A 25,000-nucleotide genomic window follows, 5' to 3' on the forward strand; every position below is an offset into this window, starting at 1 on the left:
CCACACCAATCGCCATCGTACAGAACTAGTTGCCGGCTGCGCCTCACAAAAGGACAGTTTGAAATGTGCCAATTCAGATTAGAATTTTGATTACAACGTGCACATAGGCTCTTTTAATGGAAAAGCCTGACATTTCTTTTGTGTTGCTCAAGAGACAGCTCCCCATACAGAAGGTTTGGTACATGTACCGTTGCACCCTTACTAACTGAATAAAAGATTCTCACCCCGCCTGGGTTGCCATCAGAGGCAGTGACGATGAGACGGTACTGGTCAGTTGTCTCCCTGTCCAGAGGCTTCCCCAAAAGCAGCAGGCCTATCCTGTAGAGGGAGAGACAGCAACACACAACCCACAGCAGCATTAGTCAACAGCAAAACCCATGCTCTACTAAATCAATCCAGGATTTGTTGGTTTCCTCGCTAGTGGATCTGCAATGGCTGGATAAGCTACAATACAGTATAATGAGCAGGTGTACTTGAGACATGAACACACTTTCTCTTCACACCTCTCTCTTTCTTTCAGTCTGTCTCCCTTTCTCACTCACACACACAGACACACACACAAACACACGATTGGAAACACAGACGGAAACATGCAGCTACACATTTTTCTCCTTTCCGCCGGCACTCTCATGTCTATAATTTAAAGCTTCATTGACCAGGTAGGTCAGCCATGGCGTTACAGAGTCTACACTTCCTCGCCTGTCTGTCTGCCCCCCAATGCATCACAGCCTGAGAGGACCAGCTCCAAGCTTGATTAAAGTTGTCCATTTTCCAAGTGAGTTCTCTTAGTTATGGCCCGTACATTTCTCCGCCACCAATTGAGCTGGCATTCACAAGGCCAAGTACATTTTTCTCCAAACAGCATAAAAATGCAAAGCAGTGTCTTCCACAGCCAAGCTGTTGTGCTCATGGCCACAAAGGCCTAAAAAGCCATCTTCTGCACAGAATGAAGCCCTGGGGACAAAGAGCAGTGAAGCTGAACCTGAATATGATGATTATAATAATGATGATGATGATGATGATGATGATGATGATCTTTGCTTCTCAGACAAAAGGGAATTCATCCCAAGCTGCTCGAAGTTGTGAACTCTACTCCGACCCTGTTTGAGAGGACACTGATCACGTATGATAGCGGCCAGCAGCTACAGGGGAGATCCTAGAGCAGTGGTTCTTAACCTGGGTTCGATCGAACCCCAGGGGTTCGGTGAGTCAGTCTCAGGGGTTCGGCGGAGGTCAAGACACACATCCGACTCATATGATTCGTGTTGACACGCCCTGCTTGGCCATCATTGGCTGCAGGTGATCACGCTACAACGCTTGGCCTATCTGTGCTGCAGGGAATTTGGTGTGCCCAGTAGTCTACTTGTGACTGTCGTGATGGTATGTCTTGTGATTTCTTTCTTAATATTTGAATCCCTTCATACTTACTATGTCAGGCAAAAAATGAAAGTGGTTGGACGAATATGTACAATATGGATTCACATGTATAACGGAACGTGATGGGAGTCAGTGTCCTAACTGCATGATTTGCAATGCCAAGTTGAGTAATTCTAGTCTAGCACCGGCAAATCTAAGAACACTTCCTTAAGGAGATGGAAAATACAAGAACACAACGCTCGCTGAATTCAAGGTGAAGAGAGCCAGATTCAATGTAAAAGCTACTCTGCCTGTTCTCGGCTTTGTACCCATCAACAAACTGATCCTCACAGCATCGTACGAAGTTGCTTACCTGATCGCAAAGCAGGGCAAACCACACACCATTGGTGAAACACTCATAAAACCAGCTGTGTTGAAAATGGCGAATATCATGCTGGGAAAAGAGGCTGAAGTTAAGTTATCCCAAATTCCTCTTTCAAATGACACCATCAGCGACAGAATAGAGGACATGAGCAAAGACATCTTGGCTCAAGTAGTTGCAGATCTGATTTCAAGCCCGGCAAAATTCTGCCTTCAACTCGACGAGACCAGACGTTTCCAATCTAAGCCAACTTGTGAAAAGACGATGTGATAAAGGAAGATTTTTTTAATTTTGTAAGCCTCTTACAACAATAACTAAGGCAGCCGATGTGAAGAAACTTGTGGATGACTTCTTCAAAGACAACAATCTTTCGTGGGATATGGTTTCTGCAGTTTGTTCGGACGGAGCTCCAGTAATGCTGGGAAGAAAGTCTGGTTTTGGTGCGCTAGTGAAAGCCGATGCACCACACATCATTGTTACGCATTGTATTCTGCACAGGCATGCGTTGGCAACAAAAACCTTGCCTCCAAAACCAGCAGAAGTATTAAATATTGTAGTGGAATGTGTGAACTATGTGCCAACTAGTGCTCTGAGGCACCGCATCTTCAGTGAGCTGTGTAAAGAAATGGGCTCTGAATTTGAGGTACTTCTGTACCATTCTAACGTTCGGTGGTGTCCCGGGGACAGGTGCTGAATCGTGTTTTTGCCGTGCGTGTGGAATTAGCCCTGTTTTTGCAAAAGCACCAACATTGTCATGCAGATTGCTACAAAAATGAGTTCATTCTCATTTTAGCGTACATGGCTGATATCTTCGCAGCTATCAATCATCTCAATCAAACGATGCAGGGCGGTGGAATCAACATCATCGAAGCGGAGGAAAACCCGAAGGCTTTTTAAAAAAGCTACCATTATGGAAACGACGAACAGAGAACGATAACTACGCAAACTTTCCCCTGCTGGGCGACTGTGTAAGTAAGATCGAAGATGTATCTCGAATCGGAGACATTTCTGTACCTGCGGAACTGAAGCAAGCAATTGTCACACACTTAGATGAGCTTGCAAAGTCTCTCGACGGATACTTCCCTACAAGAGAGTCATATCCAGCATGGGCGAGACAGCCGTTCACGTTTAGTGTTGAGACAACAGATGTCAATGAATACCTCGATGAAATCATTGAAATTCAGCAGAGCCAGGTTCAACAGCAACTCTTCAGAACAACAACGCTTTCAAAATTTTGGTGTCAACAAATGGTAACGTACCCTGTTATTGCTAAGAAAGCTCTGGAGATTTTCATACCGTTTGTTACAACATATCTTTGCGAGCAATCCTTTGAGGATGCTGGACATAAAAACGAAGAAAAGGAACAGACTTTGTCGTGAGAATGACATGAGAGTGGCACTTGGCACAAGGTGAAGCCGCACATTTCTGAACTGGTCTCTGAAAGGCAACAGCAGAAGTCACACTGATTTGCAGTAAATATTCATTATTATGTTTTTGTTTTTGTGTGAAAATCATGTTTTGATGATTTTGTTCTTTGAACACAGTGATGTTGATGTACGGTTCATTTTGTGCACCAGTAAAATATATACCTATGTTTTGAATTTGAAAAAATCATAATTTATTTTTCCACTTAAGGGTTCGGTGAATGCGCATATGAAACTGGTGGGGTTCAGTACCTCCAACAAGGTTAAGAACCACTGTCCTAGAGAGAGGAAGCTGTTGTCAGATTGATAGGATCTTGTTAACACACAGTGGAGGGCAAGTGTAGGAAGGTTGTGCTGCATGTGAGTGATTCTGCACACCATATTTGATTCTTTCCATGTGCATGAACCTGTAAGTATTTTCCCCAGTACTGAACATATGATCTCTGGTATCTCCTATTCTAATTGTATGTCCTCTCTTTGACTCTGTAGCATATTTTGTGTGTATCATACGAGTGATGTGTCCAGGCCTTGTTGTAGTGATCTTTGCTCTCTATTCTTGGCTAAATGTGGGAAAAGATCTGAGGCTGAGTTTCTCTGTCTCTACTCATCATGCCTCTGGGGAACCTGCTCCATTTAGAGGGAGTTATAGACCAAGGAGCCCATTATTCATATAGCCGTATCAAACCAGCACCATATGTGGCCTGAATCTGAACATCCTACGCTGCACAAAACCTATGCCGCCCCATCATCCCCCTCAAGAATTCTGGATGTGCTTGAAAAATGAGAGAGCAGCTCTGACTAGGATGCCATAATTATCTTGCATGCTCATCAAGCATACATTACAGGTTAATTATCCTTCGATTCATCAGAAGCCCCCAGCACCTGGTTAGGGGAATATACAGTGGGGTACTTACACAGTAAATCTGCCGAGGGCTGTTATAGTAATGTGTAACCATTCGACCTCTCCAAAAGACACAGTAGGATATGCGCTTGTTTTAGGAAGACGTCAATTGTATCTGCTCGGAGAGAGATTCCTGTACCAACCACAGATGTCTCAGAGTCCTGGAGATATTGTCACATCTTTTCTTATTGCAGCCACCACCGGGCCTGCGTAAAGTAATCATCCCTCCATACAAACAATCGCTCCAACATGGAGACAGATTAAGAGTAAACAAACTAAAACAAAAGAGGGGGAAACAATGCCTAAACAAGCCTTTCTGGCATGGCTGGGAGAGGCTTTAATCAATTAGAGAAAAAAATGGCTGAAAGGGTGCCTTGTTTTCAGTCTCCCCATGTCTCCTCACCGCGGCGCCATTGCACGGGACGCTTCCCACTTTATTCCCTTGTTTATTTAAGGGGCAGTAAACAGCACTTGCCTCGTAAATATTTTATGGTGTTTCTCCTCTCGCCTCCATCCCTCTCTCACTCCACCCCCCCTGCCTCCTCTCCTATGCCTTGCTCTGACAGACTGTATTGGCACTGGGTGGCTGATGACAATTTTCATCTTCTTTCTGGTTGTATCCTCCTTCTCCACCTCCTTCTCCCCTCGTTCTCTTTTTCAAGCAGTGACCCGTGTAACAACTCAGTGAGGCTGAGGACTGTATGTGCTTTCTAGGCTATAGGGGAGGATGTTGTAGAGGACTTCCACTAGCTAGCTCATAAAGCTCTGCTTTCTAAACATGGATGATGATAGATGCAGTTGACCCAGGGTGTTTTTGTTCTGTTCTCAATATACAGTGCATTCTGAATGTATTCAGACCTCTTCCCTTTTTGCAATTTTTTTTACGTTACAGCCTTATTCTAAAATTGATTAAATATAACATGTTCCTCATCAATCTACACACTGTTTGCAAATGTATTAAAAACAAAAAACAGAAACACCTTAATTACAAAAGTATTCAGACTGAAATTGAGCTCAGGTGCATCCTGTTTACATTGATCATCCTTGAAATGTCTCTACAACTTGATTGGAGTCCACCTGTGGTAAATTCAATTGATTGGACATGATTTGGAAAGGCAAACACCTGTCTATATAAGGTCCTAGAGTTGACAGTGCAAGTCAGAGCAAAAACCAAGCCATGAGGTCGAAGGAATTGTCCGTGGACCTCCGAGACAGGATTGTGTCGAGGCACAAATCTGGGGAAGGGTACCCAAAAATATCTTTAGCATTGTAGGTCCCCAAGAACACAGTGGCCTCCATCATTCCTAAATGGAAGAAGTTTGGTAACACCAAGACTCTTCCTAGAGCTGGACGCCTGGCCAAACAGAGAAATCCGGGAGAAGGGCCATGGTCAGGGAGGTGACCAAGAACCTGATGGTCACTCTGATCAAGGTGCAGAGTTCCTCTGTGGAGATAGGAGAACCTTCCAGAAGGACAACCATCTCCGCAGAATTCCACCAATCAGGCCTTCGTGGTAGAGTGGCCAGACGGAAGACACTTCTCAGAAAAAGGCACATAACAGCCCGCTTGGAGTTTGCCAAAAGGCACCTAAAGTACTCTCAGACCATGAGAAACAAGATTCTCTGGTCTAATGAAACCAATATTGAACTATTTGGCCTGAATGCCAAGCGTCATGTCTGGAGGAAACCTAGCACCATCCCTACGAGGAAGCATGGTGGTGGCAGCATCATGCTGTGAGGATGTTTTTCAGCGGAAAGGACTGGGAGACAAGTCAGGATCAAGGGGAAGATGAACGAAGCAAAGTACAGAGAGATCCTTGATGAAAACCTGATCCAGAGTGCTCAGGACCTCAGATTGGGGCAAAGGTTCACCTTCCAATAGGACAACAAACCTAAGCACACAGCCAAAACATAGCAGGAGTAGCCTTGGGACAAGTCTCTGAATGTCCTTGAGTGGCCCAGCCAGAGCCCTGGCTTGAACTCGATCTCTGGAAAGACCTTAAAATAGCTGTGCAGCGAAGTTCCCCATCCAAACTGACAGAGCTTGAGAGGATCTGCAGGGAAGAATTGGAGAAACTCTCAAAATACAGGTGTGCCAAGCTTGTAGCGTCATACCCAAGACTTGAGGCTGTATTCGCTGTCAAAGGTGCTTCAACAAAGTACTGAGTAAAGGGTCTGAATACTTATGTAAATGTAAAATATATTTGTAATTGTTTTGCTAAAAAATAAACATATCTGTTTGCTTTGTCATTATGGGGTATTTTGTGTAGATTGATGAGGAAAACAATTTGGAAAATATATTTTAGAATAAGGCTGTAACATAACAATATTTGGAAAAAGTCAAGGGGTCTGAATACTTCCCGAATGCACTGTATTTAATGCTGCCATCATTATTTACATATCACATATTTTTGTGGCCTAAACAAGCCATAGTTTCACTATAAAGTTTCAAAGCTGATCTGCATCGGTTTCAGTTAAATCACCTATTAAAAAGTAATAACAGGCATTGGCTCATGTTAAGTTTTTGTACCACCAAGCCTTTAGTGAACCCAGTAATTTGTTGCTTCAAGTCCAATCAGAAAAAGTATCCACATAATCCTGTCCGCCTCGGGGACAGATGTGAATGTTCTGAATTTTGCCCTTGTCCAAATGTAACAAGTTAGGTTAATTGTATAGGCCATTGACTCGGGGCACATTCCAGACAAGAGGCTCGTTAGGATAATTGTGCCTCATTTTGTGAATAGTTCCTTAAAATATATTTCGAAATGATCATTACTCACACTAACAACTTTAATATTTCTCATTCTCAAGGACTGAAACAAGACAAGGCACAAATGCTATTCTGAATCATCCATCCATATTACGTTTTAGAGAGGTTGAAGACTTGCTGGGTATCCCCGCTCAAAATCTGGTATGTGATTGGGTCATTCTCTCTGTCTGTGGCCTATGAAAAACAACAAGAACAGAAGATAGAAATCAAGGATGTGTTTACTTCCACCGCCAACACAAATGCTTAAAATCTATTAAATCATATGATATTACAGCACATCTGATAATCCATACTGGCTGGTTTAGTAATTGCTGTTTGCTAAACTCAAATGCTTCCATGATCTCAACCTGAGTAATCACACTGCCCTCTCCTGACCTCCACTGATCTAGTTATGTGACCTTTGACCCCTGCTGTGTGTCTCTCACCTGTAGGTTGAGCAGGATGGCTCCTATCCTCATGGCCTCGCTGACCTCCAGGTTGTAGATGAAGAGGGGGAAGCGTGGGGGGCTCTGGTTGTTGGGGGGCAGCACCTCGATGTACACCGTGGTGATAGAGCTCCTGGAGGGGTGGAGGGCAACAAGAGGGCGGAAGTAAAGGTAATGGTCTGATTTTCAGGTTCAATGGCTATTGCTATCCTGTAGGCACCTCCAAATTACCACAGGTGAGAAACATTACACAGTAAACAAGAATCACCTGTCTCCAACCAAATTAATTTGAATTCTGAATCATTTAGTCCTGGCCATTTTTTGACTCAATATTTCCTTGGTCCAGTGCAGTTGTTAATCAAACATATACATGCGTGAACACCAACATTTTTTCAATTTAAACTTATTGAAAAATTGGGAATCGTGCAAGGGTACCAATATATTAGAGCACAAGTGTAATAGTACATTGGTGGTTCATCAGGGAATTGAAGTTTGTCATGGGTTTCCTGGCATCCAACAAGGACATCATGCTTAAAGAGGCTGATAAAGGTAGGTGAACAAGCCAATGAGGAGGGAGCCGTGGCCTCAAATACAGTAAGCTAAATATGATATTGAATATAGCACATTGAAAGCCCTTACAGAAACAAGGAGCTATCATGAAGAAAGTGCTTCTGTTTCCAACCGGTAGCCTGCATGTGTTAACTTGAAAAAGCTGCTGAACAGTATGCACACAGAGGCACTGTTTGCCAAGGCCAATAGATTTGTGTTTGCACAGTCTGACCCAGTCATGGCAAACTATCTTCAGCAAAACCCATTCTACTGCAGGAGTCACCTCTTTCTGTTCAAAACTCCAATGCTGACGTAAAGTTTGAGCTTTTAGCCTAGGCTAAGGGAGTCCGTATAAACTTTCAGAAGAGTTTGCTAGTCACTTGCGACTTGCCAACAGGAATATGAGGCTACAATTACATAAAAAGCAACACACCATTATCAATGATAGTTGAAAATAAAGAGAAACACATGAAAAATATGTATTTCTAATGTCAGTAAGAATGAGGCCATCTGATACTTGATTCTAAACAGTTTGTCTCAACAGCCAGTCAAATATGTTTTCATACAGCCTCTTACCATTCACAACTTCAATCACAGCGGATACATTACTCAATATGCACATTCAATAAAGAATACATTGATTCTATATGCATGAATTGAATAGACCTACAAGTGACTGTACAGTAGGAATAAACAATCTGTTGGAACAACGACTAAATAAGATGGATGAATACGTATGAAATCCTGACTTATTGAATACTTGGCCAACTGAAGAAGAAATGAAAAACTGAGTAAGAAACAAGATTTTACATCAAACATCACCTAAATAATCCATAGTTATTAATATACAGTCATTTTTTAATAAACACATTCATAAATGAAAGGTGTAATTGAGCAAAATAAAGGCTAAAAGAACAAACAGATATAAAAATGAATGTATGAAATGAATGTACCTTCTCTGGATCTCTGGTGCATTGTCCGCAGCCTTCACTGTGAGGGCGTAAGAAAGGCCCACGCTAAGGGCTATCCCGGGTGCGATGGTGATTCGTCCAGTTCGGTTATTGATGATGAAAACTCCCTGCGCTCCGGCAAGGATTTCATAGGTCACCAGACCGTTTAACCCCTCATCAGCATCCAATGCCATCAGCTGAGAGAGAGAGAGAGAGAGAGAGAGAGAGAGAGAGAGAGAGAGAGAGAGAGAGAGAGAGAGAGAGAGAGAGAGAGAGAGAGAGAGAGAGAGAGTCAGTGTGAGAGAGGAATAATTCAGTGTATCTCAGCAGGGTGTGGGGGGCCCTAAAATCAACATTCAAAGCCGCCAACTATTCAATTTACTAAACTGTGTTGAAATTGTTTCAAGGCAGGCAATAGTGATTTGTGAGAGGGCTCCACCTGTTTTTGTAATGTTATGTGTACAGGACCGGCATACAATGAGTGACATTTACCGGATGGGTGCTCTTGTAAGCTGTGTGTATTAGTGATGAGTGGGTTGACTCATAACCCGCCGTCCTAGCGGATATATCCGTGGGACAGACAGGTTTAGGGTCATTAAATATTAAGTGGCTGAAGGGCGGGTGTGTCACGACTTCCACCGAAGTCGGCCCCTCTCCTTGTTCGGACGGCGTTCGGCGATCGACGTCACCGGCTTTCTAGCCATCGCCGCTCCATTTTTCATATTTCCATTTGTTTTGTCTTGTTCCATACACAACTGGTTTTCATTCCCTAATCACACTGAATGTATTTAGTCCTCTGTTCCCCTCCATGTCTTTGTGTGAAATTGTTTTATGTTATGTGGGTATTGTCATGCGCCAGACTTTTGTTCATTTTCCGTGTTTTGGGCACGTTTCTGTACTTATGTGCTTTCGTTTGGACTGGAATAAAAACGTGCGCCTGTTTACTATACTCTGCTCTCCTGCACCTGACTTCGCCTCCAGAACACACCTGTAACAGGGTGGGTGACGGAAGGGTTGAATAAAGAGAAACAATACCTTAAAAATGTCATAAATGTATAATGATTGTGTTATTTACATATGCTACATTGAGGTTTTTCTTGAATTACTTTAGGCTGTCTTGTATTACTGCATACGCCTAAACCTCAGGATTTAATTGTACATGTGAGCCAAATAGTGTACACAGCCAATCGCCAAATAATGCTTTTAGGAAGGGCCGAAAAAGTTCAAGTCAATCCACAGAGGCAAAAATAACATTGTTGAAGTTTAATTCAATAAGACCAAGCAGAAAGTTGAAAATTAGAGGGCCAGAAAATTAAACACATATATATTTCTGCAGTCTTTGACTGTAGTCTATATTGCATTTTCTATATTTGCTGGTTTGGGTTGGGTGCAGGCCTCAGATTTTCACTTTATCAGATATAGTCGGGCAGTTGCAGATGGGCTATAGCCGCGCACCTCTAGTGTGTAAACAGAACTACTGAACTTTTCTAACTGCTATAGTAAACAACTTCTCCTCCCTTCTAAAATATTGAACCCAATTGAGTGAGAATCTATGAGCTCTATTTTAACAAACCTAACGCAAGGGTAAATCTAAGATCAGGTGGTAATGGTATAGGTTCAGTGGTGTCAGAAATAATTTTTATATTTTCACAATCACAATTATTGTCACACATGCTGGAGTTGGCGCGATTGGTCTTGGTTTGATGAATAAACAAGTTGTGGGTGTGTCGAGGGCCCCTAGCCAATCAAAACGTGCTCCAAGGTAAAATATGTGTTTGCTTTAAGTTGTGTATTTACGGAATGTTATGTATTGCCTTGGAGTCAAGTCCAATTCCAATATGACACCAATGTAGATGAAAATTCTCAAATCATCTTGGAGGTACACAACACACTTCCCACCCCTTTTTTTAACCTTTATTTAACTAGGCAAGTCAGTTAAGAATAAATTCTTATTTACAATGACAGCATAGGAACAGTGGGTTAACTGCCTGTTCAGGGGCGGAATGACAGATTTGTACCTTGTCAGCTAAGGGGTTTGAACTTGCAACCTTCCGGTTACTAGTCCAATGCTCTAACCACTAGGCTACCCTGCCGCTCTTGTCATGATGTGTCCAGCCGTTACCGAGAAACACTATAATGGATATTTGACAGGGTTGTCAGACCATTTTTTGCCCATACCTTTCTCAAATTCTAGACACTGGGTTATAAACGAGGCGACAGGGTCCATAAAGTAACCATTAGACTTGCCACCTTTCATACTGATTAAGTTTGTAGGTGCAACACTTTTTATTAAATGTACCATTTAAATCGCTCTCACATGCTCGTTTCTGCCCATTAAGAACCAACGATGTGCTAACTTTTTGTAGCATTTCTGAAAATCCTACATTTTTTTCAGATGAATCTCAGAGTTCTAAAACCTAAACAAATCACTTGGGTTGTGCAGCAACAGCTATAGTAGCTAGCCAAATCCAGTCGGATGAGAGGCAAGCTACAAGAACAGGAAGTTATCTATATTTTGCTATGGACGGGTTTTCACATGGCTGAAGTCATCTGTGTAACTGTTGGCATCGAGACTTGACACTTGCCTGAAATAAGCACAAATAAGATAGCGAATGTCCTTGGCTGCTATTTTTTTTACTAGTCCAACACACTGACCACTAGGCTACCCTGCCGCCCCGTTTGCCAGTTAGCTAGCCAAATAAAGTTAGCTAGTAACGTTAGCTAGCTACAAGCCAACAAAGCTGTAACATTAGCTGTATGGATGGATCATGCACCGGCACAACTCAATGTTGACAATATACACTATATATACAAACGTATGTGGATACCCCTTAAAATGTGTGGATTCAGTTATTTCAGCCACACACTTTGCTGACAGGTGTATAAAATCGAGCACACATCCATGCAATCTCCATTGACAAACATTAGCAGTAGAATGGTGTCATGACTTCATAAGTGCCAGATCCCCCCCCCTCCTGCAGAGGGGGAGAGAGGTGAAGTTGGCCATTTTATGATGGTCATAAATACCTGCAGGAACTCTCTCTCTCCCACACAATGAAAGGGAAGTTAAAAATTAATTTGTTATAACAGAGAGATTTTGTAGTACTGCGACATCCAAGGTTGGATAATGAAACAATATTTCTGTAATCCAAACAGTTGGAATGGTCCGTGGGTAGCTAAAGATCAATCATGTCGAATTCATTATTAATTTGTGATGTAACTAAGGCCAGTAGAACATAACTGTATCTCTGAATGTGTATATCTCCCAGTGATCAAATTCACATCCAGATGTTGTGGAACTTATATGATTAAATATGAAACTATTTGTGAGAAGATGGGATGTCAGCCTTCTAAATGAGATAAGTGTTTTCATATGAAGTCTTAACCAGTTAGTGACCACACCCATGTGAGCACAGACAGTATATCGGCATCATGGAATGCCCCTTTTTCCAGAGTGCGTGACAAAATGTACATCAGACCAAGCAGGCGAACGGTGTGAATCGGACGTCACGAATGGTTAGACTCTACAAGACCAGTACATGGACAGCGTGAGCTGAAAAGTACAAAATGGTTAAAAACTCTGAAACCTTCTCGAGGAAAGAAGATGTACATAGGAACATTCAGTCGGCAGCTGTTTAAATACTTAAGTATGGTACTCTGAAAGATCCATTCTAAAGAACATTTCCCTATCAAAAGAACATTGGGACATCTGACGTACCCATTATAATCCATTATAACTGTAATGCTTCCTAATTTGATTAGCTATGTGACTGTTTGCAATATATCAACTGTTACATTTTTTTTACAATAAAAAGCAGGAGAAATAAAAGTTCAATCAGTACTGAGTGAATGAACAACAACAAAAGCTTCCTGTCATCAACAGACATTCCATTTAACCTCTAGTGACTCCCCATCCCGCGTGTGGGAGCGTAATCATCGACTGACACTAATTAGCATAACGCAACAGACATGAATATTCCTAGAAAATATTCCTATTCATGAAAATCACAAGGGAAATATATTGAGACACAGCTTAGCCTTTTGTTAATCACCCTATCATCTCAGATTTTCAAACTATGCTTTACATCCAAAGCTAGACAAGCATTTGTGTAAGTTTATCGATAGCCTAGCATAGCATTTTGTCCAGCTAGCAGCAGGTAACTTGGTCACGGAAATCAGAAAAGCAATCAAATTAAATAGTTTACCTTTGATGAGCTTCGGATGTTTTCACTCACGAGACTCCCAGTTAGATAGCCAATGTTCCTTTTTTCCAAAAATATTATTTTTGTAGGCGAAATAGCTCCGTTTGTTCTTCACGTTTGGCTGAGAAATCGCCCGGAAATTGCAGTCACGAAAACGCCAAAAAATATTCCAAATTAGCTCCATAATATCGACAGAAACATGGCAAACGTTGTTTATAATCAATCCTCAAGGTGTTTTTCAAATATCTATTCAATAATATATCCACCGGGACAATTGGTTTTTCAGTAGGACAATTTGGAATAATGGCTACCTCTGTATTTTATGCGAGAATCACTCTGGGAGCCATCAGGTGACCAGTTGCGCAATGTAGCCGCTTACGGGTATTCTTCAACATAAATGCGTAAAACTACGTCACAATGCTGTAGACACCTTGGGGAATACGGAGAAAAAGTAATCTGGTTGATAGCCCATTCACTGCTCAATAGGGATGCATTGGAATGCTGTCACGCCTTGGTCATTGTATTTTGTGTTTTTGGTATATGTTTGGGTAGGTCAGGGTGTGACATGGGTTTATATGTTGTGTTTCGTATTGGGGTTTGTATTAATTGGGATTGTGTATGATTAGGGGTGTGTCTAGTTAGGCTTGGCTGCCTGAGGCGATTCTCAATTGGAGTCAGGTGATTCTTGTTGTCTCGGATTGGGAACTGTATTTAGGTAGCCTGAGTTCGCTTTGTATTTTGTGGGTGTTTGTTCCTGACTCTGTGTTGTATTCACCAGATAGGCTGTAATTAGTTTCTCGTTCCGTTTGTTGTTTTTGTATTTATTCAGTTATTTCATGTACCGCGATTAATTTCATTAAAGTCATGAGTAACCTACACGCTGCATTTCGGTCTGACTCTCTTCTTACAACAGACGAACGTCGTTACAAATGCAGAGCTTTCAAAAGATGAGACACTTCCGGATTGGATTTTTCTCAGGCTTTCGCCTGCAATATCAGTTCTGTTATGCTCACAGACAATATTTTTACAGATTCGGAAACTTTAGAGTGTTTTCTATCCTAAGCTGTAAATTATATGCATATTCTAGCATCTTATCCTGACAAAATATCGCGTTTACTATGGGAACGTTATTTTTCCAAAAATGAAAATACTCCCCCTAGTCACAAAAGGTATTAAATAGTGTCAAGATAATACGTATATGGCAGGGTTCATAGCATAAGCGTAAACACCGATTTATTGTCAATCTGGTGTCTTGATAGAGGAAAACATAGTTTAGATGATCAATTATGTATTCATTAATGATTAGAACCATTTATGCTAATACTATTATGTTATGATTTGAAAAGTATGGGTTCTTAATTGTACTGTTACTGAAAATGTAAGCAGAAATGAATTGTGTCATGTTTTGTCATTGATTGTCATGTCTTGTCCCTGTGCTTCCCCTTCTATTCGTTTCCCTCTGCTGGTCTTATTAGGTTCTTTCCCTCTTTCTATCCCTCTCTCTCCCCCTCCCTCTCTCCCTCTCTCGCTCTCTCTCTCTATCGTTCCGTTCCTGCTCCCAGCTGTTCCTCATTCTCCTAACTACCTCATTTACTCTTTCACACCTGTCCCCTATTTTGCCCTCTGATTAGAGTCCCTATTTCTCCCTCTGTTTTCCGCTTCTGTCCTTGTCGGATCCTTGTTTGATGTTTGCTGTTCTGTATACTTGTTCCGCCCTGTCGTGTTTTTGCCTTCTTCAGATGCTGCGTGTGAGCAGGTGTCTATGTCAGCTACGGCCTGTGCCTTCCCGAAGCGACCTGCAGTCTGTGGTCGCGTCTCCAGTCGTTCCTCTCTACTGACGAGAGGATTTCAGTTTTCCTGTTTTGTATTTACCTAAGATAATATCCAGGATTATCGTTTTTGTTTAAGACTGGAATAAAGACTCTGTTTCTGTTAAGTCGCTTTTGGGTCCTCATTCACCAGCATAACAGAAGGATCCGACCAAGAATGGACCCAGCGACTACGGATTCTCTCTACTCTGCTGTCGAGTTCCAGGGAGCGATGCTAGGCAGACACAAACAGGAATTGTCTGCTGCTCGACATGCCGTTGAGACCCTGGCCGCCCAAGTCTCCGGCCTCTCGGAGGAGATTCACAATCTCCGCCTCGATCCACCGGTTACCTCCTGGGCTTCCGGGTCTCCGGAGCCTAGAATTAATAACCCACCGTGCTACTCTGGGGAGCCTACTGAATGTCGCTCGTTCCTTACCCAGTGTGATATAGTGTTCTCTCTCCAGCCCCACACGTACTCCAGGGGTATTGCTCGGATCGCCTACGTCATATCACTCCTTACTGGACGGGCTCGGGAGTGGGGCACAGCTATCTGGGAGGCAAGGGCTGAGTGTACTAACGAGTATCAGAACTTTAAAGAGGAGATGATACGGGTTTTTGATCGTTCTGTTTTTGGGAAAGAAGCTTCCTGGTCCCTGTCTTCCCTATGTCAAGGTAATCGATCCATAACGGATTACTCTATAGAGTTTCGCACTCTTGCTGCCTCCAGTAACTGGAACGAGCAGGCGTTGCTCGCTCGTTTTCTGGAGGGACTCCACGCTAAGGTTAAGGATGAGATTCTCTCCCGGGAGGTTCCATCCAGCGTGGATTCTTTGATTGAACTCGCTATTCGCATTGAACGACGGGTAGATCTTCGTCACCGAGCTCATGGAAGAGAGCTCGCGTTAACTGTGTCCCCCCTCTCCCCGACACTACCATCTTTCCCCACTGACTCAGGTGTTGAGCCCATGCAGCTGGGGGGTATTCGCATCTCGACTAAGGAGAGGGAACGGAGAATCACCAATCGCCTCTGTCTCTATTGCGGTTCTGCTGGTCATTTTGTCATTTCATGTCCAGTTAAAGGCCAGAGCTCATCAGTAAGCGGAGGGCGACTGATAAGCGCTACTACTCTGTCCTCTCCGTCAAGTACCTGTACTACCTTGCCGGTCCGTCTACGCTGGACCGGATCGGCAGCTTCCTGCAGTGCTTTAATAGACTCTGGGGCGGAGGGCTGTTTTATGGACGAAGCCTGGGCTCGGGAACATGACATTCCTCTCAGACAGTTAGGGGAGCCCACGGTCATGTTCGCCTTGGATGGTAGTCCTCTCCCCAGTATATTATGTGAAACACTACCTTTAACCCTCACAGTATCTGGAAACCATAGTGAGACCATTTCTTTTTTTATTTTTTGTTCACCTTTTACACCTGTTGTTTTGGGTCATCCCTGGCTAGTGTGTCATAATCCTTCTTTGATTGGTCTAGTAATTCTATCCTTTCCTGGAACGTTTCTTGTCATGTGAAATGTTTAATGTCTGCTATTCCTCCTGTTTCTTCTGCTCCCTCTTCACAGGAGGAACCTGATGATTTGACAGGTGGGCCGGAGGAATATCATGATCTGCGCACGGTCTTCAGTCGGTCTAGAGCCACCTCCCTTCCTCCTCACCGGTCGTATGATTGTTGTACTGATCTCCTCAAGAAGCGTTTTGCATCCGCTCCTATCCTTGTTGCACCTGACGTCACTAAACAGTTCATTGTCGAGGTAGACGCGTCGGGGGTGGGCGTGGGAGCCATTCTGTCCCAGCGCTCCCATACTGACGATGGGGTCCACCCTTGCGCGTATTTTTCTCATCGCCTGTCGCCGTCGGAACGTAACTATGATGTGGCTAACCGCGAACTGCTCGCCATCCGTTTAGCCCTAGGCGAATGGCGACAGTGGTTGGAGGGGGCGACCGTTCCTTTTGTCGTTTGGACTGACCAAAAGAACCTAGAGTACATCCGTTCTGCCAAACGACTCAATGCGCGTCAAGCTCGTTGGGCGTTGTTTTTCGCTCGTTTCGAGTTCGTGATTTCTTATCGCCCGGGTACTAAGAACACCAAGCCTGATGCTTTATTCCGTCTCTTCAGTTCTTCTGTAGCGTCTACCGACCCCGAGGGGATTCTCCCTGAGGGGCGTGTTGTTGGGTTGAATGTCTGGGGAATTGAGAGACAGGTCAAGCAAGCACTCACTCACACTCCGTCGCCGCGCGCTTGTCCTAGTAACCTTCTTTTCGTTCCTGTCTCTACTCGTCTGGCTGTTCTTCAGTGGGCTCACTCTGCCAAGTTAGCTGGCCACCCCGGCGTTCGGGGTACGCTTGCTTCTATTCGCCAGCGGTTTTGGTGGCCTACTCAGGAGCGTGACACGCGCCGTTTCGTGGCTGCTTGTTCGGACTGCGCGCAGAAGAAGTCCGGTAACTTTTTTTCTGCTTCTGCTCCTGGCCTTGCTGGGTCTCAGTCTGTCCCCAGCCACCGCATCTCTCCTGCCCTTGTTGTGTCTCAGTCTGTCCCCTGCCACCGCATCTCTCCTGGTCCTGCTCCTGCACTTGCTGTGTCTCAGTCTGTCCACAGCCACCGCCTCTCTCCTGTTCCTGGTCTTAGCCTTGCTGTGTCTCAGTCTGTCCCTAGTTGTTACTCTCCTGGCCTGTTTGGTCCTGATTGCTCTAACGCTTACAGTTCTCTACCCGTGTCTCATTTTTTAAAGAGTAATAGCCCTAGATTCCCTCTTCATCGTCTTCCGTTACGGTCCTGAGGAGAGGAGTTGGGTTCTTTCTTGGGACGTGCTGGACCGTTTGTTGATCAATGATTTCCTCCGTTGCCGCCAGGGTTCCTCCTCGAGTGCGCCAGGAGGCGCTCGGTGAGTGGGGGGGTACTGTCATGTTTTGTCATTGATTGTCATGTCTTGTCCCTGTGCTTCCCCTTCTATTCGTTTCCCTCTGCTGGTCTTATTAGGTTCTTTCCCTCTTTCTATCCCTCTCTCTCCCCCTCCCTCTCTCCCTCTCTCGCTCTCTCTCTCTATCGTTCCGTTCCTGCTCCCAGCTGTTCCTCATTCTCCTAACTACCTCATTTACTCTTTCACACCTGTCCCCTATTTTGCCCTCTGATTAGAGTCCCTATTTCTCCCTCTGTTTTCCGCTTCTGTCCTTGTCGGATCCTTGTTTGATGTTTGCTGTTCTGTATCCTTGTTCCGCCCTGTCGTGTTTTTGCCTTCTTCAGATGCTGCGTGTGAGCAGGTGTCTATGTCAGCTACGGCCTGTGCCTTCCCGAAGCGACCTGCAGTCTGTGGTCGCGTCTCCAGTCGTTCCTCTCTACTGACGAGAGGATTTCAGTTTTCCTGTTTTGTATTTACCTAAGATAATATCCAGGATTATCGTTTTTGTTTAAGACTGGAATAAAGACTCTGTTTCTGTTAAGTCGCTTTTGGGTCCTCATTCACCAGCATAACAAATTGTGTCTGTGTCTCCTGGGAAAGTTTAAGGAGGGATGCTGTGGCTTTTCAGACAGATAAGAAATGCCTGGGAAAATGTTCCATTCCTAAAACAATGGGTTCTTGTGAGAATCGGAGAGAGGGGGTGTAACTGATGACGTCATTTTATGTCTTCTTTCTTTAAAATGTAATGTTCTTTGTATTTTGGGCCAGTACTCATCAAGAATAAATGCTGAACTTGTTTTTAAGACTGGTCTTAAAATTCATGCAAATGATAAACTCACAACTTATCATGAATTAGAAATGAGTGCGAATTGAATTGATTTTGGCAATAAAACATAAAGGGATTAAGAATTCCCTCTGTCATTGGCGGGACAGCATTTACTGTGACCATCAGCCAATCATGTCAATGCAGAGTTATACGGAGCTATACAGAGCACTCTGCAAAATGTGGGAGATGCATGGCGATGCGGTACAGAGCATGATTTGGCCTACGCAAGCCTCTGGAGTCTCCGCAAATTAATCACGTATGGAGCCTCTGGACCGCATTGCCGGATCAAGCAATATATTGGCTTATCATAAACATGGCTAAATAAAAAGGGTTAAAAAAGTACAGGCAGACACCACATTACAACATGACAAAACAGCTTGCTTAATCAAGCATGATGGTCTTGTATGAAGTATAAAAGCAAAACTTGTTTTCATATAATAAAAAAAGCTTGAAAAGGTGGGATTAGCGTGCTGTGTGAAAAATCCAATACTAAATATTTGTATGCGGTACAAATCACATTATTGTGGGAGCACCTCCTTTAAGAGTATGAATTAGGCTGTTTGAGAAGGTTTAAATACAATAAGAAACCTGCCTACACATTTTTTGAAATACAATAGACCAACATAGCTACTGTAGTAGGTCAAAACTGTGTGCTGGAAAACCTTAGAAGAGCATGGGTAGAGTACAGTAGGCATTGTGGTGCTCATGTGAAATTCGTTTATTTTTCAGCTTCAGACTAATGCCTACTTCTAACTTAAAATGGCGTTCTTTGTTTTAAATAGATCTTAGAATGCTGTGCTATCTCGAAAATGAAACAGCCTCCCCTCCATTCTGGCCAATTTGTGCCACCCATAGCCAAGCTCTAAATTAACGTCAGCTCCATATCTGCAAGGCCTTGCTATGTTCATCCGTGCTAGGGTAGCTTACTGAACCCTTTTTCCATAGAGAGCTATGATGTCTAAGAGATGAAAAAGCAAGGGCAGCATCATCAAATACACCTGCCTCCTTAGAGGCCAGGAGATTCTCATATAAACTGCTTATAAAAACAGGTTAAATGGTCGTCTGCCACGTGACCCCTGGCCTCATTTCAGCTGGGCTGGGCAGCTGATTTTAAACACAGATTAAACTTGACCTTTTCTATGTCTGACATTTTTTTTGTGACTGTGTGCTGAGCGACTGAGATGGGAGATCATGCTCCGCTTACTAAATGAGAGACAAACGCACACTGCTGCTGAACAAACCCCACAAAACCAGATATGTCAATGTGGGGACTTCCAGCTGGAAACAATTTGACCCTAAACACAAATGCGCACGCATGCACTCATACACACTCACACACACCCAACACAACCCCAAACCTTTAAACCACTAAATAAACTCTGCAATCCATTCAGACATATTGTAGAGGTGACAACAAACCATAAACCAGATCTCCCTGGAGCAAATATTTTTATTAAAACCCTTTTCCGTGTTATCCAATTGGTAGTTAGTCTTGTCCCATCGCTGCAAAACCTGTACGGACTCAAGAGAGGCAAAGTTTGAGAGCCATCTGTCCTTCCGAAACACAACCCTGCCAAGCCACACTGCTCGCTTAACCCAGAAGCCAGCCTCACCAATGAGTCAGGGAAACAACGTACAGCTGGCGAACTAAGTCAGCGTGCATGCGCCCAGTCCACCACAAGTAGTCGCTAGAGCGTGATGGGCCAAACCCTCCCCTTACCTAACCCAGACGACACTGGGCCAATTGTGGGCCTCCTCATGGGTCTCCCGGCCGCAGCAGGCTGCGACACAGCCCAGGATCGACCCGGGTCTGTAGTGATGCCTCTAGCACTGCGATGCAGCGCCTTAGACCACTGCCCCCTCGGGAGGACCCTGGAGCTATTTTAGTGACAATTGTTGTTATAGGAGAGGAGATTGATTTGGAGTCCTGACTGTTGACTCATGGTAGTGTATTACGTCAAGTTATGTCAATATTGAGCTGATGATATTTGAGTCTGGACCACTGTATTAAGAAAGTAGATTGTTCTTGAGTCATCAGCTCTGATCAAAGAAAGAGTGAATTGTTCTGGGGCTGGGAATGTTGATCTAAGGCAACGTTTGTTTGCGGAAACTGGACGCGAGAGAGAAAGAGAGACGGGAGAAATAGAGAGAGAGAGAGCGAGGGAAAGAAGAGACAGCAAGAGAAAGAGCGAAAGCGTGAGAGAGAGACATAAAGAGAAAAAGAGAAGAATGAGAGCCAGAGAGAAAGGGGGACAGGAAGTTAGAGACAGATATGTATTGATTACCTGTAGTACTGTTTCTCCTTGCTGCATGTCAGTGAACACCTTAACGCTGTAGGAGACTTCACCAAAGGTGGGAGTGTTGTCATTGGCGTCAATCACCAGGATGTTGACAGTCACCCGCGTGCTCTCCTGTACCCCATCTGATGCCATCATCTATACACAGAACAACAGTGAGAGCAGTAAAAATCCTGCCTTCTTGCAAATTCTCTTCCAGTTTCCTTTTCTGTTCTGTAGCTCAGTTGGTAGAGCATGGCGCTTGTAACGCCAGGGTAGTGGGTTCGATCCCCGGGACCACCCATACGTAGAATGTATGCACACATGACTGTAAGTCGCTTTGGATAAAAGCGTCTGCTAAATGGCATATATTATTATTATTATTATTAAGTGCCTGACTAAACAAACAATAGCAAACTGATAAAACTGAGTAAATACGAACAAATAAATGCTACATAAAAGGGTAAAGGGTACAACTTTAATGTGATATTGCCAGTCCCCCTGGCTTAATTCACAACACAGATGTTGATGTTTTCCTCAGGAGGGGCACAAAACTAAATCAAACTTTTGAGGCTTACTGTATAAAGACACACCCTCACACAGACAAACACACACACACACACATACAGACACGTAAACCACAGGAGGTTGCTGAGGGGAGAACTGCTCATAATAATGGCCGGAACGGAGCAAATGGAATGACATAAAACACACTGAAACCACGTGTTTGATCTATTTGACACCATTCCACTTATTCTGCCCCAGCCATTGCCACAAGCCCGTCCTCCCCAATTAAGTTGCCACCAACCTCCTGTGACGTACACATACACAAACAGTAAGTGAGCGCAACCCAAAAGAAAGGACAACCAAACAAAACAGAACCCTTGAAGCCAGAATACAGAACATTAAAGGCATAATTTAAATTTAAATGGACCACTTATTCTATTACCATTGCTTGCCCAAGACAATATAACACAATTGCTTGATGCTCAAGAATTTAAAATTGCAGCAATTTCTTTCATAAGTCCGGATCATTCTAATGGCAAAATGGCAACCATCAAAGCCTCAACATAGACAGAATAAACATACTATTGACTAAACTCTTCAAAGATAATAGTCACATATCCTTAGAACAGTGTGTTATCACAGCAACAAGTCCATGTACAAATCTAAAATCAAATCAAATCGTTTTGGTCGTGTACACATTTTTTGCAGATGTTATCAAACAGTGCCGTAATACCAAACAAAACAAAACAATACATGCAAAGGAATCAAGAAATATATAGAACGAGCACTTTCAGAGTCCCGAATATACAGTACCAGTCAAAAGTTTGGACACACCTACTTTTTTCTTTATTTTTTAATCTGTTCTACATTGCAGAATAATAGTGAAGATATCGAAACTATGAAATAACACATATGGAATCATGTAGTAACCAAAAAAGTGTAAAACAAATTAAACTATATTCTAAATTTGAGAGTCTTCAAAGTAGCCACCCCTTTACCTTGATGACAGCTTTGCACAATCTTAGCATTCTCTCAACCAGCTTCACAAGGAATGATTTTCCAACATACTTGAATGAGTTACAAAATATGCTGAGAAATCGTTGGCTACTTTTCCTTCACTCCGCGGTCCAACTCATCCCAAACCATCTCAATTGGGTTGAGGTCGGGTGATTGTGGAGGCCAGGTTATCTGATGCAGCACTCCATCACTCTCCTTCTTTGTCAAATAGTCCTTCCACAGTCTGGAGGTGTTTTGGAAACCAAATGATAGTCTCACTAAGAGCAAACCAGATTGGATGGCGTATCGCTGAAAAATGTTGTGGTAGCCATGCTGGTTAAGTGTGCCATTAATTCTAAATTAATCACTGACACTGTCACCAGCAAAGCATCCACACACCATCACAAATCCTCCTCCATGCTTCACAGTGAGAACCACACAAGTGGAGAACATCCGTTCACCTACTTTGCGTCTCAAAAAGAAATGGCGGTTGGAACCAAAATCTCAAATTTGGACAAAAGGAGAGATTTCCACCGGTCCAATGTGCATTGCTCATGTTTCTTGGCCCAGGCAAGAATCTTCTTCTTATTGGTGTCCTTTAGTAGTGGTTTCTTTTTAGCAATTCGACCATGAAGGCCTGATTCACGCAGTCTCCTCTGAACAGATGTTGAGATGTGTTTGTTACCTGAACTCATTGAAGCATTTATTTGGGCTGCAAATTCTGAGGCTGGTAACTGTAATGAGCGTATCCTCTGCAGCTGGTAACTGCAATGAACTTATCCTCTGCAGCAGAGGTAACTCTTGGTCTTCCTTTCCTGTTTCATCATATCGCTTGATGTTTTTTTGCGACTGCACTTGAAGAAACTTTCAAAGTTCTTTACATTTTCCATATTGACTGACATTCATGTGTTAAAGTAATGATGGACTGTCGTTTCTCTTTGCTTATTGGAGCTATTCTTGCAATAATATGCGTTTGGTCTTTTACCAAATAGGGCTATCTTCTGTATACCACCCTTACCTTTTCTCAACACAATTGATTGGTGCAAATGCATTAAGAAAGAAAGAAGATCCACAAATGAACTTTTCACAAGGCATACATGTTAATTGAAATGCATTCCAGGTGACTACCTCATGAAGCTGGTTGAGAGAATGCCAACAGTGTGCAAAGCTGTCATCAAGGCAAAGGGTGGCTACTTTGAAGAATCTCAAAAATAAAGCAGATTGTAATTTGTTTAACACTTGTTTGGTTATTACATGATCCCATGTGTGTTATTTCAAAGTTGACAGTTGATGTCTTCACTATTATTCTACAATGTAGAAAATAGTACAAATGAAGAACTATCCTTGAAGGAGTAGGTGTGTCCAAACTTTTGACTGGTACTGTGCATCTATATCTACAGAACATGGTAACAATTTACTTGATATCCATTTCATAATATTTCATAACAGCTGACATAACTTGTTATAACCTGTCATAATATAGTCATAACACTGTCATGACCCATATAGTTATGTCAGCTGTTATGTCATATAGTTGTGACAAATATTTTATGGCTGGTTGTAACACCTACATACAAGTGTCAAAACTCAAATATATATAAATTATTTTTTTCCCTGCCAGGAAGTTTCCTTTCATTTTAAACTTTGTTTTTTATATCATTTGTTGTTGTTGTTGGAATGAATTCTTTACAGTCCCATTTTTTCCCATCATATAGCGTGTAGAAAATGCACTTTATAACACTGTCAAGAAGCATTATGACCATCATAATCATATAAGCCGGGTCGGCTTTTCACAAACATGCTCATATATCAGTCATCAGTCAAAAAGAGGGTGTCTTGTCCTGCTCTTGAAATCTGCTCCTGCATTCATCCCATTCATCAGCAACAGAGCATTGGGTTAGGTGCATGTCTGACATCAATGTGTGCGTGATTACAATGATAATATAATATAGTACATTTCCCAAAAATGGTTATAACATAAACATACTGTTGACATGTATGCTATGGTGTAATGTAATGTTTTGCCTTGTGTGGTAGCTTTTGGGGATCTTATGTAGGTGTCATAACCAGACATTAAATAACGCAATATATGTCACAACAGGTCTAAATATATGCATCATAACAGTGCTATGACCCTATTATAACAGGTAACAATAATAATAAACAGTACATTCGGGAAGGAATTCAGACCCCTTGACGTTACAGCCTTATTCTAAAATGGATAAAACACATTTTGTCCCTCATCAATCTACACACAATACCCCATAATGATACATTAAAACAGGTTTTTAGACATCTTTGCTAATTTATGAAGAAAATATCACATTTACATAAGTATTCACACCCTTTACTCAGTACTTTGTGGAAGCACCTTTTGCAACGATTACAGCTTTGAGTGTTCTTGGTATGATGCTACAAGCTTGGCACACCTTTATTTGAGGAGTTTCTCCCATTTTTCTCTGCAGATCCTCTCAAGCTCTGTAATAATAATAATATAATAATATATGCCAGTGTGCTACAGAGATGGGAGAACCTTCCAGAAGGATAACCATCTCCACAGAGGAACTCTGGAGCTCTGTCAGAGTGACCATCGGGTTCTGGGTCACCTCCCTGACGAAGGCCCTTCTCCCCCGATTGCTCAGTTTGGCCAAGCGGCCAGCTCTAGGAAGAGTCTTGGTGGTTCCAAACTTCTTCCATTTAAGAATGATGGAGGCCACTGTGTTCT

The 25,000-nt window shown here is 42.9% G+C and overlaps 1 pseudogene; it reads right to left on the reverse strand.

Moving 5' to 3' along the window:
* Positions 1-25,000, reverse strand: part of LOC124041257 — a 279,206-nt pseudogene that overhangs the window by 125,047 nt on the left and 129,159 nt on the right.

The sequence above is a fragment of the Oncorhynchus gorbuscha genome, linkage group LG08 (genome assembly GCF_021184085.1).
Source record: "Oncorhynchus gorbuscha isolate QuinsamMale2020 ecotype Even-year linkage group LG08, OgorEven_v1.0, whole genome shotgun sequence".
Taxonomy (NCBI): Eukaryota; Metazoa; Chordata; class Actinopteri; order Salmoniformes; family Salmonidae; genus Oncorhynchus; species Oncorhynchus gorbuscha.